Raw genomic sequence first — 16,397 nt, forward strand, 5'->3', positions numbered from 1 at the left:
AGCCATTGAAAATTAACTCCATTTCATTTCTTAATCATTTTGCCATCAAACCTCGGCCGTATTCATGATGGAATTCTCAAACACAGTCAAAGAAGTCTTAACAAAATTCATTTACAGAATCTTTAGGAATAAAAACCGCTTTTAAGTCTGGCCTCAATTGTTCAAAGTGGAAGTATTTATTTGATTCATCCATTTAGTAAGTTTTTATTGAGCCCTTACTGTTTACCAGCTTCACCATAAATGACCTATTAATAACTGGTATCTCCACCATGACTGTAGTGGTCAAGCGATCTCTGAGTAGCAGTTAAGGAGGCCAGCACCCATTCCAAACAGGCATGGGGGCAACTTCAGTCACCCAAGCCACAGAGGGCTTGCATACTAGTGGAGAAGACACATTAAAATAGTTCTTGCCCCCTTAAGTAATTTATTTGCTTTCTTTTTTTCTAATCGCAATGTTACGGTAAATTCCACTAGTTTTTAAAAAATTGTTAAACCTACAGGAACCTTGAAAAAAACAGTATTTGGGAAGATTTTTGATGACCAATAAGTTACATCTTTTGGGTTTTGATTAATTTGGAAGGTAAATTCAAGGATTCCGAGTTCTCTAAACATTCCAACTAATTGAAGGCTCCCTGGGTACCTAATAGTCACCAGTTCCCTTCTCCCTTGTCTTCCCCCAGCCTCACTTCCCTCCAGCCTGAAAACGTGGTATTTAATGTCTATGTCTGGAGTTACATTTAGCATGTACATGTTTCTCTTACTGGTAAATGTTTAGAAATGTCCCATTCATCAACATTATAGCACAAATACCTTTGTCTTAAAATGTTGCTTCCATTATTACATAGGTGCATTTATAAGAAGCTAATTAAGCTCGAGCTTTGGGATCCCCCACTTGCAAGGGGGGGGGGTTCTAACTGTTTATTATTATTTTTATTTTAAAGGGTCTCATTCTGTCACCCAGGCTGGAGTGCAGTGGCATGATCATAGCTCACTGCAGCCTCAGATTCCTGAGTTCAAGCAATCCTCCTGCCTCAGCCTCCTGAGTCACTGAGACTGACTCCAGGTGCGCAACCATGCCTAATTTTTTAATTTTTTTTTTTTTTTTTTGTAAAGAGGGGTGGTCTCGCCATACTGCCCAGGCTAGTCTCAAATTCCTGGCCTCAAGCGAGTCTCCCACCTCAGCCTCCTAAAGTGCAAGGATTACAGGTGTGAGAGACTGTGCCTGGCTGGGGCTTCAAGTTAAATTCTCATTTTCATATCTAGTTTTTTATTTGTGATTTTATATTATTTTTCTTAAATAGGACAGCTTATATTGTCTAAAGCTTCAGACCTCACAAAACCTGGACCTGCCCTTGCAATTCTGCCTTGCTCAACTTCTGGTGGAGAACTCAACCAAAGTGAATGTCTTAAAAACTTTAAGTCACCAGCTTCCCGTGAGTGACAGATACAAGAGGACCAAAGTGTTTGCCTCCTTCATACTCCCTGAGTGACCTGTCAATGTCTCTAAAATAACGTGGTCATTGCATTGCCCACATTGCATTAGAGTCAAAAGCCCCAGAACGTGACCTATCTGAGAAAATATGTTTGACCTTTGAGGTCCCCGGAAAACAAGTCTAGCTGTTAATAGACGTTGAGCTCAAATTCAGCTTAAGTTTTGGCCAGGAAGATGCATGCCAGAACACCTGGAATATCCATCATGGACTTAAATACGTTTTAGTCATAAGGACTCCCACCGTTTTCCTGTTTTCTGTCTGCCTTGGTAAGTTAAAGTTCACCCATCAAAATGCTATCTATCTCAGATCAGTTCCAGAAACAAAGAGCAGCAAATAATTGGAAAAACCCACATGATTTAATGGAGCTGTTGTACTCCCTGATATTTATTTGTACATTTACTTATTCAAATCATCAACAAAAGTTGAGGAACTATAATTTATTAAGCACTAGGAATATAAAGACATATATGATATAATAGGAAGTTTTTAAATACTAGTCCCAGAACCAAGTGTGAGTTTAAATTCTAGATCTAACAAAAACTTCAGCCAGTAGGTACAACCCAACCCCATCCTACAACTGGTTCTGGAATGCATCTCATCACAGACATAGGGCTGTTTGGCTGGCTGTGAGCATGCAAGGAAAATTCCCACTCATGCTTGCTCCTTCAAGATTTACTCTTGGAGCAAAAGCCTGAACAGTCCCAAAGGAGGCCACCATGGGAAAATGAAAAAACATCTAACACAGTAATGAACAGTAATTTTATACCATCAAGACATGCTACCGTGGTCAGGCACAGTGGCTCACACCCATATTCCCAAGACTTTGGGAGGATTGCTTGAGTCCAGGAATTCAAGACCAGCCTGGACAATATAGCAAGACCCTATCTCAAATAAATTTTAAAAATTAGCCGGGCATGGTGGCATATGCCTATACTCCTAACTACTCAGGAGGCTGGGGCAGGAGGATCACTTGAGCCCAGGAGTTTAAAGTTGCAATGAGCTATGATCCTTCCACTGCACTCCAGCCTGAGTGCCACAGACCCCATCTCTTAAAACAATAAAAAATTTTTAAAAAGAAGACACTCTGCCTAATTTATGTATCTAAATAACAACACAAATATTGTCTTTCTTTTTCATATAACCACCACCAATACTACAATTTGATCTAGGCTCTTTACAAATATTATTGCCAATCTTTGTATCGTTACAGGTAGAGAAATCAAAGCCTGAGTGGATTAGAAATTTGCCTCAAGCCACTTGCCTTAAGTGGATGAGAATTCAAACTCAAAGCTGCCTGATCAAATTTGAATAGGGAGTAATATCATTGTTAACTTTTCATTTGTCAGTTTAAAAAAATACCGCTATTTCCTATCAGTAAGGACTTTTAATGAGCCAAGACAATGGAAGACCTCATTTGAGAATGAGATAGTTGGCTCAACTGAATAAACATAGCTTCCTGGAAAGCTCCTCCATTGTTCTCACTTTCCTCATTGGACTGTGGACTGGCTCTGCATTTACCACCTGGGGCACATTGCTTCTTGGATGTGATCCAACTTCTTTTGGTTCTTTGCAGTTTAGGGGGTGGTTATAATCCCTGCCTTGAAGTTTTAAAAAGGATATTATATAAATTTGCTTTTCAGCTCATCTTATCAGATACCTGCTACCTTTTAAGGTGATCTCAGAGAAACCAATAAAGTTCAGATGTCATTTCATTAAGCAGTTACAGGTAACCTGTAAGATCCCCATGTCAGAATCAAACTGCAGTGTGCCTAGTTAATTTGCTTTCCTGTGAATCTCCCTTCCTTTGTACTGTTCATTATTTATATTTCTACTGTTCTATCATAAATTTATAGTATTAAATTTCTTTTTCACTGTCCTTGGAGTTGGAAAATCCATGTGGCTCTTTTAAATACCAAATAATAGGATTTGCTTTTTGGTAATAGCCAGAAGTAAACCTTGTGTTCTTTGCCTCCTCATACTACCTAACACTCCGTAGAACAAAAAGCAGTCATATTCAACACAACTGAAAAGAGTGGCTCCACAGTTTTCAGGCATTTTTACATACCTTATGTCATTTGTACCCCACAGCAGCCCTCGGAGGAAGGAGGAAGAAACTGAGCCCCATGTCACAGGTGCAGGGCTAAGGCCTGAGAGAGGAAGTAACTTAAGGCCTCACAGCTGTTAGGCTTACAGGCCAAGACTAAACTCCTCTGACTCTTTCAGTCACATTCTTTTCACTGCATTTCTGTCCTTATTGTCTTCATTCATTTGACAAATATGATTGTGCATCTTCTCACAACAGAGATAGCGTGAAGTAAGCCCTGCTGAGGATATGCAGGTCAGTACTGCAAAATGCCTGTATCTCAGGAAGCCTATGGTCTTTGGACGGGGCTGAGGTAAGGACGTGAGGAACTCTAGAACTAGGCAGAGTACCTTAATTGTTATTCAAAGTCCAGATGCAACGCATCAGGAGGATCCAAAGAAGCTACAACACCTGTGAAAGGGGTTGAGCCTCACTGCTTCACCCTCACAGGCACTGCTCTACCCCACTGATTTAGACTTGCAGTGTCTCTCAGAAGGAAAGAATCACCTGGAGTGCTTGTTAAATGCAGATTCCTGGGCTCCACCTCAGACCCCAAAATAAGAATCTCCTGGAACCCAGGGAATTTGTATTTTTAGCAAATTTCAAGGTCATTCTGATTCACATTCAGATTTCAGAAACACCACTCTAAATGGATTTTGCCCTTGCACTGGGCCTCTAAAACAATGTATTCATAAACCTGGAACCTGGACTAAAACATGAAACAAACAAAAAAAGTATTAAAATATATAGGATATATGAAATAATGTGGATGACTCCATCTCCATAGATGACAGAGCCCGCATCCATTTATTTTATTTTATTTATTTATTTATTTATTTATTTATGAGACAAAGTCTCTCTCTGTCGCCCAGGCTGGAGTGCAGTGATGCAATCTGGGTTCACTGCAACCTCTGCCTCCCAGGTTCAAGCAATTCTCCTGCTTCACCCTCCCGAGTAGCTGAGCTTACAGGTACATGCCACCATACCTGGCTAATTTTTGTATTTTTAGCATAGTGAAGCAGGTTTCACCGTGTTGGGCAGGCTGGGCTCAAACTCCTGACCTCAAATGATCCACCCGCCTTGGTCTCTCAAAGTGCTGGGATTACAGGCATGAGCCACCAAACCCAGCCAAGCCTGCCTAAATTAAGATAAAAATATATGAAATAATATGAAAATTAAATCACCAAGATGGTGTTCACTTTTTGTCATACTGATTCACTTCATTTAACACTGTCCCATGTGTGCTGACTCATTAGAATGCTATTGTCTCGAATATGCAGTCCTTCAAAAATTTTTCTGTTAGGTAAACCTTGAGGATATTATGCTAAGTGAAATAAGCCATTCAAGAAAAGACAAATACCAAGCGATTCCTTTTTTTTTTTTTTTTTTTTTTTTTTTTTTTTTTTTTTTTTTTTAATAACAGAGATGGGATCTCACTGTGTTACCCAGCTGGTCTCAAACTCCTGGGCTCAAGCAATCATCCTGCCTCAGCCTCCCAAAGAGCTAGGATTACAGGTGTGAGCCACTGCACCTGCCTGGATGATTTCACTTTTATGAGCTATCTAAAGTAATTGAATTCATAGAAACAGAAAGTAGAATGGTGGTTGCCAAGGGCTAAGGGTAGGGGGGAAGTGGGAGTTGTTTAAAAGGTATAGAGTGTCAGTTTTACAAGATTAAAAAGTTTGGAGATGTGTTTCACAACAGTGTGAATATACTTAACAGTATTCACCATACACTTACAAATATTTAAGATGGTGAGTTATGTTATGTTTTTACCACAATAAAAATTATCTCTATATCTACCTATCTATCATCTATCTGTCACCAAATTCTGATGACACTTTTCCCTCATGCTACATGCTACCCTATCCTCTTTGCCAAAGAAAACTCCTACAGCGACAGCACTGTGCAGTCCTGGCCAGGGAGCATCAGCGCTCTGTACTGAGTGGGTGTTTTACTGCGTTTCTTTCAGCGTGTTGGCAATGTGTGGCCCCTCTCCATACCACTTTCTGGTGAGTTCTGGTAAACAATTTTGGTCCATTGTGCTGTCAAAAGGTAAATAGTGTGGCTTCTGCCATAAAGAAAAATAGAAGAGTATCATTGTGGATGTTAAAAATGTTTAAGCACACTTTGGGAGGCTGAGGTGGGCAGATCACGAGGTCAGGAGTTCAAGCCCAGCCTGGCCGACATGGTGAAACCCTGTCTCTACTAAAAATACAAAAATTAGCTGGGTGTGGTGACACGCACCTGTAATCCCAGCTACTCGGGAGGTTGAGGCAGGAGAATTCCTTGAACCTGGGAGGCAGAGGTTGCGGTGAGCTGAGATCATGCCACTGCACTCCAGCCTGGGCAACACAGCAAGACTCCATCTGGAAAAAAAAAATGTTTAAGCAGCTCAAGATGATGTCAAGGAAATGAAGTCTCAGTGATAGAGGGGAAGCACCAACAAGGATTCAGGGTGGTGGAGTCCTCACATGATGAGGAGCATCATAAACATTCCTCCCACCAGGGAGGCTAAACAAACAATTATGACTGGTAATGGAAAGAAACTATGGCCTGGGGCACACTGTGACCTCAGGAGATTTAAAGAGAAGAGAAAACTCACTGGAGAGGAACCTGGACTCAAGAGACTTGGCCAAAACAGCCAGTTCGCTGGGGCCCCCTTTCCGGGAACACATGCCCCCTCCAGCTAACAAGGAACACCTAAAGTGTTGCTGGGATTGCAGCCTCCACACTTATCAGTGTTTCACTTTAGGGAGGGGAGAATGAGTTACAAGATGCTGGAGCAGTGATTCTCACACCTCATCGCACCTCCTGCAAGGCTTGTTAACACAAGAGTCCCGAGTGCCTATGCCCACTGCTAGGGATTCTGATTCAAGAGATCTGGGGTAACGCCTGAGAATTTGCATTTCCAACAGGTTTTAGAGAAATGCTTGATGTTGCTGGTCTCAGACCACACTTGGAATAGCTCTGGTGCACAATCACAATGAAACAGTTTACTTTGTATTAAATTACTCTGTATGTATAGCATCTAACCTAAATACATTGTCCGTAATTTGCATTATAGTTGAAGACACTTAGCAGAGAAAACGAGAAAAACAGTATGGTATTTTATTATCAAGAACATAATTATGACTTATAATTACCTAATACTCTCTCTTTGACCATTAATCATATCTATGGATCTTTTTTGTTGTTGTTTTTCCCTTGCCCACACATCATGGAGGTTGGGGTAGAATCCAAATGTTAATAAATGTTAATTATGGATTTTAAAATCAAACCAAAACAGCAAAATCATGAAAAAAGTAAGCTGACAAGCTTCCACCTTAATCATCTCAAGGTTAAATAATGATCAGAATTATTTTAGTTGAAGCACTTATGTTGCATCTTGATGTTTGACTATCATATAAATATAACTGTGCTATTAGGCTCTATTTTTCATTGCAGATGAAATTGATGCATCTTTGTGTGGTGCAAATCTGACATAGTAAAATTGTTACTCACTAGGTAGGATATTCATAAAAATGTAATTATCGTCATCAGAACAGTCTTTAAACTCCGAAGCAGAGACAACCAGATTCATTATTGCCAGTTCTCAATCACTTCCCATATAATAAACTTCTTAAAGCAGCCTTGGAAATCATTAATGTCTTACAGAGGGAATCTATTCTAATCAAACAACAAAAGGTGCTGGGAGATGGTGATGAGAACTCAAGTTGGCCTCCTCTGCCTGACTTTGGACAGGATTGGACAGAGATTTAACATATTTCATTCGGTTCGCTCACCAACAAGTTTTACTTTGTTTTCTTGTGTGTGTGATTATTCTATTCTATTCTATTCTATTCTATTCTATTCTATTCTATTCTATTCTATTCTATTTTTGAGACAGATTCTTGCTCTGTCTCCCAGGCTGGAATATAGTGGTGCGATCTCGGCTCACTGCAACATCCACCTCCCAGGTTCAAGCAATTCTCTGCCTCAGCCTCCCGAGTAGCTGGCATTACAGATTACAGGTGGTCATCACCATGCCTGGCTAATTTTTGTATTTTTGTATTTTTAGTAGAGAAGGTGTTTCACCATCTTGGCCAGGCTGGTCTTGAACGCCTGACCTCAGGTGATCCACCCGCCTCAGCATCCCAAAGTGCTGGGATTACAGGCGTGAGCCACCACACCTAGTCGATTTTATTCTTAAATAATATGTATCACCAGCAGGTTTTAATAGTAGTGCTGTTTGCTGGAAGAGTGCTTTGAGAAGAGATCATAGCAAGACCACCTTAAGTGTAAATCAGAAATGGTTATTGACTGTAATACATTTATCATTGTTCTTCTTCTTTTCTTTTTTTTGAACCAAAACCAAGAGGCAGCAGCCTGGTGCCCCCTGGGTTCTCCTCTCATTTTACTTCTTGAGTTCATAACCTGCTGGAGGAACAGCCCTGTAGTTGCTTCCCAGGCACCGTGCCACCTGAACAAAACATACCGAGTGCAGTCAGCAGGATTCAGCCCCTGGTTAGTTGGAGTGTCCAGTGTTCTTAAAGTTCCAAATGCTGGTTTAGTAGTATGTTTGATAAACTTAGGGATACCAGAAGCAATCACATTTCCGTGGGTTAGAGAAATAAAAGGGAAAACATGAAATCAACAGATTTTTAGATTTGAAGAAGAAAACAATATATTCAAATGAGAAAGCAACCTTGCTTTTGATTCCTGCTGTCCTTTTCAGATCACTCAATAGGGGAAAGTTCTTCCCTTGCCCCAGAATGAAAATCTCCATAATCTTACAACTCGTTTTTATCACTCTTAAGTAACAAAAAGTCCTGTAGTCACTCTAAAGTCTCCAACAGTCTCAATTGAGAAGTTAGAATATCTAGTTTTGTATCATAATCAAATTTTTTTTTTTTTTGAGACCAAGTCTCGCTCTGTCGCCCAGGCTGGAGTGCAGTGGCACCATCTCAGCTCACTGCAACCTCCACCTCCCGGGTTCAAGCGATTCTCCTGCCTCAGCCTCCCGAGTAGCTGGGACTACAGGCGCCCACCACCATGCCTGGCTAATTTTTTATATTTTTAGTAGAGACGGGGTTTCACCACGTTGGCCAGGATGGTCTCGATCTCCTGACCTCGTGATCCGCCCGCCTCGGCCTCCCAAAGTGCTGGGATTACAGGTGTGAGCCACAGCACCCGGCCCATAATCAATTCTTAAAACCAGATTTCAAGTTGAAGCTTGTCCCTTCACCTGTGTGGGGCCTTCTGCAGCCAGGAAGCCAGGTAAAGGGGGGCGGGAGGCGTCTTTTCTTGTCCTTCACGTACTGTTACCAGCTTTCTGCCTTCATTTTACTACCATGATTTGTTCCAGGCTCAAAGCAGGAAGAGGGAGGAGGAAAGAGAGAGGGACGATCAATTAATTGATCATCTCATAAGGCAGATTCATTCTTTCTGGGTTAGCTTGTGATATTTAAAGTTACCTCTCCCTTGTCTGATGCTCTCATGGGGGCTTCAGAGACACCACCGCCTCCATGGCTGGGATTGTTTGTTGAGGTTCCCTTGATCAGCTCTGCCTCAAAACTCTGCTTCTCCCCGCTGAAGCCTGAGAGTCCCTCTAGGTGGCCCTGTTGGACAGGAGCTAAGCCTTCTCTCTGTCTCTTTCTCTATCCCTCTCTCTCAACCAACCCAGGCCCATCTCTTTTCTAGGAGGGAGCCAAACACCAGTCGCCAGCACCGGGCAGGGATGGGGCAAAGCTCTGAAGGAAGCCCCGTCAACGGAGGGTGGCGGGCTGGGAGGGGCTTTCAGCCAGTCCTGACTTTTTGTTATGGAGAATGGCTCTTCCCTGCTCTGGGGCGCTCCGTCACCCCACAGAGTCCTGCATCAGCTCTAACACAGAGCCATTCTGTAGGCTCCCTCCTAGAAAAGAGATGGGCCTGGGTTGGTTGAGAGAAAGGGATAGAGAAAGAGACAGAGAGAAGGCTTAGCTCCTGTCCAACAGGGCCACCTAGAGGGACTCTCAGGCTTCAGCGGGGAGAAGCAGAGTTTTGAGGCAGAGCTGATCAAGGGAACCTCAACAAACAATCCCAGTCATGGAGGCGGTGGTGTCTCTGAAGCCCCCATGAGAGCATCAGACAAGGGAGAGGTAACTTTAAATATCACAAGCTAACCCAGAAAGAATGAATCTGCCTTATGAGACGATCAATTAATTGATCGTCCCTCTCTCTTTCCTCCTCCCTCGTCCTGCTTTGAGCCTGGAACAAATCATGGTAGTAAAATGGAGGCAGAAAGCTTGTAACAGTAGGTGAAGGCCTCCGAGAGAGCTGGGCCTGCCCTCCCCTCTGAGCTCCTCTCCGCTCCTTGCCCGTGGGGTCCTGCCCTCAGGCCCAGTTCAGAAGATCCGCCTAAACCAGGACTGGAGGGCAGCTCCTGCCCTCCCGCTTGGTACCTCGGTCATGAAGGTGGCATTTGAGTCCATCTGCTACGTTTTATTTTTTCAATTTATGCAGGACCTGGAGGGGGAAGACAGGTATTACTTATTGGGCCCCTCAGAACTCCAACATCGTCTTACCTCCAAAGTAGGCGGAGAAGAGTGATGTCATGTTGCCACTTTTGAGATTACCCCTTTGAAGATTTCTTATCTTTTTATGGCACCTGTCTTTGGCTTGTCATATATATTTTGCCTTGGTGTGTTGGTGAGAGCTTCTTATGTAATATTCTGAAATGTGTCATATGGGAAATAAAGCTTTTAGAGTTTTCTTGAGAAGTAACTGATTATAGCAACTACATGAGAACATATATTTAACAGTGAAATGAAGATAATTTAGTTAAAATATTTCAGTGGAAAAATGACTTCTAAGAGGCTCAAATTTTTTTCTTGGCTTTGCACAGACTAATAAATCACCCCATTTTGCTCAACCCTAATTTTGTCATTTATAAAATGAAAGGTTTAGCCTAAATAATCTCTCAAGTCCCTTTCCAACTTACTGTACCATGAATCTGAGAGAACTGGAAAGGAAGTGGGAGAACATTTCTTTTGTGAAGAAGGCAAGGCTAGTGATGTGAGCGTGAAGGTTAAAGATGCTGGCCCCTCATGACATTGGCGAACGTGGCCCTTCCTCCACCTGCTCACCAGAAATGCTACTGAGTGCAGACGTTTTTATACTAAGAGGTATTTGGGTGCATACGATTTAATCCTTGGCCTGATGAACTTGTAAGTATGAAGGAGAAGCTAGACTGTTCACAAATTGCTAAAACAAAATATGATGCTACATTTACCCAACAAACCTACAATTCTGTGTACAAAACATTGCAGTAGTATCACTGGAATTGTGTGTGGGCTGCTGTGAGTTCAGCATCCTCTCAGAGCACCGTGGTTCCAAGTGGAGGATGGACTTTAAAAGGTTCCATAATCAGGACAGGTTGAAAAAATAATGAATGCCACACAAATGCCCCCATACCCTTGGCCCCATGCCCCATGCCACCAAAAGGCAAAACCAAAAGACATTTCAATTGGGAAAATCATGGTGATGCTTGTCTCTTATTTTCTTTATTTTATGATTATTATTTTAAGACACAATTATCAGTCAGGATTCATGCTGTTTACAGTTTGACTACTTCATAGAAAAATGTGTCTATAAAACACCTGGTAGTTGTAAAAAGGCTTGGGTAGGGCCCAGAGAGCCAGATACACGTATGCTATTTATTCAGCTGCCCCGAGCCATTCCCAGTCTCCATACACCCAAGAACTGTCTGTCCTCTCCTAAATTTTATTTCTAATATTCTTGCTACATAGTCAGGTTAAAAAAAAATCAAACACAAAAAAAAATCAGGAAAATCAAAGCCCTGCCTCCCTGAAAAATTATGCTCAAATACAAACATTCTTTGTGGCATTTCAGGCATGTTTTGACACTGTAGACCAGAAAGATGGTTGCAAATGTTTCGATCTGATATGGCACACACATTAGATCTATGTGAAAGTTATCTGTAAAAGCAAGTCTACAAGCATCCCCTCAGCACCTCTGGTGTATCTGACTCACGGGGCTAAGTACCATAGAAGATACCCAAGATTCTGACATGTTCTGTGCCCTGGTCACCCAAGCCACTGTGTCAGAGAGAACAGTAAGCCCACTGCCTGCCCCCAGGGAGTTTTGAAGTTGCTCTTTGCTCTTATCTAATCTCAAAAGCTGAACCCTAACCCTGCCTTCCACCCTCCAGTGACTTTTCCAAGACAAGTAATATTCACCTGCTTTAATGCATCACTTCATGCATCTTTAAAGGCTTTGAACTTTCTTGTGATAATGGACGTTTAAATCAGTTGGAATACTGATTAGGTAGGTAGCTTTTCAAAGGGAGCTAGGCTCCTGCCATACTTTGTCTAATTTTAACGTATTGACGAAATGGAATTTCACCTAGGCATAATCCCTGAAGAGAGGATATTTCTACTGTAGATGCATGGGGAAATTTTGCTTCTTGCAGAAGAGAAGGGCCACAATCTAAAGTGATATCCAAAACAATGAAATGAGTGGTGAAAGCCTCCGAGTGGGTGGAGAAGTTGGGAGGCGCTGTGCTATGGTGACAGCGATCATACTTTCCTAATCAGACACCAGGGCAATGGGCTGACGCATGGTCTGATCATAGGACAGGTTATTTGAAATCTGGGGTGTCTGATCGCCATCTTCATAGTGAATGAAGCCAGCAAGTGCCAGCAGCTGTTCAGAGTGAAAGTCCTTAACAATGAGTCTCTGTGAGTTGAGGGACCCAGCGGAGTGGGTGGGAAATCTGCTGAGGTCGCTTATGAGCCACAGCTTCCTCACACAACACAAAGAAGAGTTGTTACCAGGGGCTTCCTGGAACTAGTTGCTGTCACCACCTTGCTGTCTGCAAGAAGAAAGGTGCAATCTACTGACCAGTAAAACAATGATGTTTTGCTTCCATACAACACAACGTGGGAATGCAAAACACAAGAAGCAGGAGCAAGAACAGGGCAGATCATCAGCTATCCTCTGCTTTCCCAAGCTCTACAGCTCCTTCTTAAATCGATTTTGAACATCATATTTTTTTATTTTTCTTTTTTCTTTTTTCTTTTTTTTTTTTTGAGACAGGGTCTCGCTCTGTTGTCCAGGCTAGAATGCAGTGGCACCATCACAGCTCACTGCAGCCTTGACCTTCCAGACTCAGGCAATCCTCCCACTTCAGCCTCCCACCACACCTGGCGAATTTTTGTATTTGTTGTAGAGATGGGTTCTTGCTTTGTTGCCCAGGCTGGTCTTGAACTCCTAGACTCAAGTCATCCTCCAGCCTCGGCCTCCCAAAGTGCTAGGATTACAGGTGCAAGCCACTGCACCCAGTCCTTACTTTTTTTCTTAAATCTTCATCACTCTGCCTGCTAATCTTGTACTTTCAATTTGAAATTGGGGAGCTGTTTCGTTGCAAAGGAGGAGATTCAGAAATTCGAATTCTCCTACTTACTTCAATAACAATGTTACGTCCAGCATATCATAATGGGAGAAAAGTCTTCCTTTACTGCCAGCACTCAAAGTCAACTCTCAGTTACGTGCTTTGAGAATAATGCTTGGAAAATATTTTAATTCCACCTCTTCTCACCAAAGAAGTTTCTAAGCCTCCATCTCCACTTTTAAGTTGCTGTGTGCTTTTTCAACTTATATCCTATCAAAAGCTGAATGTATTTAATATATGACATCATCATACGTTACTTTTCATGATTCAATGCTTTGTGCAATCTCAATCATAGTTTTAGCTCTATTAGGGTCATTAAGGAAGAGTTCAGTTTTATGCAAAATTCAAGGTCAGGTTCCATTGGCTTTTTCTCTCCATCAAAGATTTAAATATATAGTAAACAGAAACATAGAATAGATTTATTTGTATATAATCAGTGTGTCTGCTTGGTTGTTTATAGGTGCAAGTAATCAACTAAAGTAGATTAAATTCATAATCCCCTAGAATAAGAAGTGTGGAGGTAGGGCATTTGCAGGTTGGCTCTGCCTGCTAAGCTTGTACATTCAACCTGAAACTCGGGGACTGTTTTTTTGCAAGGGAGGAAATTCACAAATCCCAATTATCCTACTTAATAATTCAGTGGCTCAGTGGCTTACTGAGGACCTAGACTCTTTCCACATTTCAATCCATCATCCTGGACACATCGGTTTTAATCCTAAAGCTTGCCCCTATGGTCAGAAGAGGGCCACTGCAGCTCCAATAACCTCCTAACACATCACCTGAAGGCCAAAGGATGAGAGTGTCCTCATTATGATGAGGAGAAAGAGCTTCCCAGAAAACACCCAGGCTTCAAATAGTGAGTGGCTGATCAGCACCTAAAGTGGGAGGGGGCCCACCAGCACTTAACACAGGACACAGCCAAAAATATCCACTCTAGGTGGGAACTTCGAAAATTCTATGTACATACACTGAAGGTTAATGAGCATTCTGATTATTTCCCATGGAGATTGTATCTGTGAAATGAACTCAGAACCAAGTACCCATTTCCTTTTTCTTTTCTTTACTATTTTTTTTTTTTTTGAGATGGAGATTCACTCTTGTTGCCTAGGCTGGAGTGCAGTGGCGCGATCTCAGCTCACTGCAACCTCCACCTCCCAGGTTCAAGTAATTCTCCTGCTTCAGCCTCCATAGGTGGGATTACAGAGGCGCCTGCCACCACACCAGGCTACTTTTTGTATTTTTAATGGAGACAGAGTTTCACCATACTGACCAGGCTGGTCTCAAATTCCTGACCTCAGGTGATCCACCCACCTCGGCCTCCCAAAATGCTGGAATTACAGGCGTGAGCCACCACACCCAGCCTCAAGTAACCATCTTCTAGTCAGTTAAAACAGTACAAAGGAGAGAGTGAATGTGAGGAGAGGGTCTGAAGGGGTGTATAGCTTGATGGTTGGGTTGAGGGGTGATAAAAAAAAAGAAGAAAATATTCTAGACAGTGATAATTAATTGCTGCTAACATCACAAGAAAAGAGATAAGCAAACCTTATATGCCTTCCTACAGAAATACACAATGCCACCTATAAAGTGTTCTTGCCAAAAAAACAAATCAAATCCGATTAAACCTCTAGATCTAACACCCAGCCTACAGGAAGTACAGGGAAGAAAGCAACTTACTAAACACAACCATGGGGTTGTAGTCAGCAAAAACCAGAACAAATGACCTGGCTTAGTGAATGAAAGAAAAGGAGACTGGGCATGGTGGCTCATGCCTGTAATCCCAGCACTTTGGGAGGCTGAGGTGGGCAGATCACAAGGTCAGGAGTTCAAGATCAGCCTGACCAACATGGTGAAACCCTGTCTCTACTAAAAATATAAACATTAGCCAGGCATGGTGGCGTGTGCTTGTAATCCCAGCTACTCAGGAGGCTGAGGCAGGATAATATCTTGAACCTGGGAGGCGGAGGTTGCAGTGAGCCGAGATTGTGCCCCTTCATTCTGGCCTGAGCAACAGAGCAAGACTCTGTCTCAAAAAAAAAAAAAAAAGGAGAGGGAGCATCTTAGATTAAAATGTACTTAAGAGAAGGAGCATTTATATGTTAAAATGTTTAATGTTTGGACCACATTTGGATCCTGATTCAAACACAGCAATTGTAAAAAGACATGTATAAAATGATTGAGGAAATTTAAACCTGACTGGATATCTGATGATATTAAAGACTTATTGTCAATATTTTTAGAAACGATAAAGGCATTGTGGTTATGTCTTCTAAAAGAGTTCACATTTTTTAGAGGCACATGCTGACATAGCAGAAATACGACATCTGAGATTTACCTCAAATGTCTCCAAAAAATCCAGTAGAAATAAGGGAGTGAGGGTAGGAAACGTCTGGCTGTAATAGCTGGGAAGCTGGGTAATGTGTATCTGTTTCTCTCTGTTTTTATTTATTTTGAAATAACAATTTTTATATATTTGGGTTTCTGTTTTGTTTTAGAGAAAGGGTCTTACTCTGTCACCCAGGTCGGAGTGCAGTGACGCAATCATGGATCACTGCAGCCGCGGATGCCTGGGCTCACGTCATCCTCCTGTCTCAGCCTCCCGAGTAGCTGGGACTAAAGGAACATGCCACAATACTTGGCTAATTTTTAAAGTTATTGTAGAGACAGCGTCTCACTGTGTTACCAAGGCTGCTCTCGAACTCCTGGACTCAAACAATCCTCCTGCCTTGGCCTCCCAAAGTATATTTCATTTTTTTACACAAGAGATGAGAAAAGAATAAAAATAAGAAAAGAGGGAAAGTCAGGTAAACAATCCTGTGTGACTCAGTCACCAATTTGGGCCAATGGACTTCAGTTTGGAATTTCATGGCCCAGGGCAGAAACTGACAGTGATGTGCACCTCAGGCTCCTGGAAATAGGCCATCTGCTTCCTCCAGTCAAGGACGTCTCAAGGGAGTACTTACAGCAGCAGGCTAGAAGTGAGAACTCCTGATATCACCATCATTATTATAAGAAAATGCAGAAAAGTCTTCCTGACTATCCTATACTAAGTACCCCCAAATAAACTTAACCCCATTGAAATTAGTGTTGTATAGAATGTTAATTCTATCCAATGAGGTCCTAAGCATAACTTTTTTTTGTTTTTTTGGTTTTTTTCTTTTTGGTGAGACAGAGATTTACTCTTGTTGCCCAGTCTGGAGTGCAATGGCACGATCTCGGCTCACCACATCCTCTGCCTCTCAGGTTCAAGCGATTCTCCTGCCTCAGCCTCCTGAGTAGCTGGGATTACAGGCATGTGCCACCATGCCCAGCTAATTTTGTATTTTTAGTAGAGACGGGGTTTCACCGTGTTGCCCAGGCTGATCTCGAACTCCTGACCTCAGGTGATCCG

The sequence above is a fragment of the Rhinopithecus bieti genome, unplaced genomic scaffold, assembly GCF_001698545.2.
Source record: "Rhinopithecus bieti isolate Rb0 unplaced genomic scaffold, ASM169854v2 scaffold_43749, whole genome shotgun sequence".
In the NCBI taxonomy this organism is placed as follows: domain Eukaryota; kingdom Metazoa; phylum Chordata; class Mammalia; order Primates; family Cercopithecidae; genus Rhinopithecus; species Rhinopithecus bieti.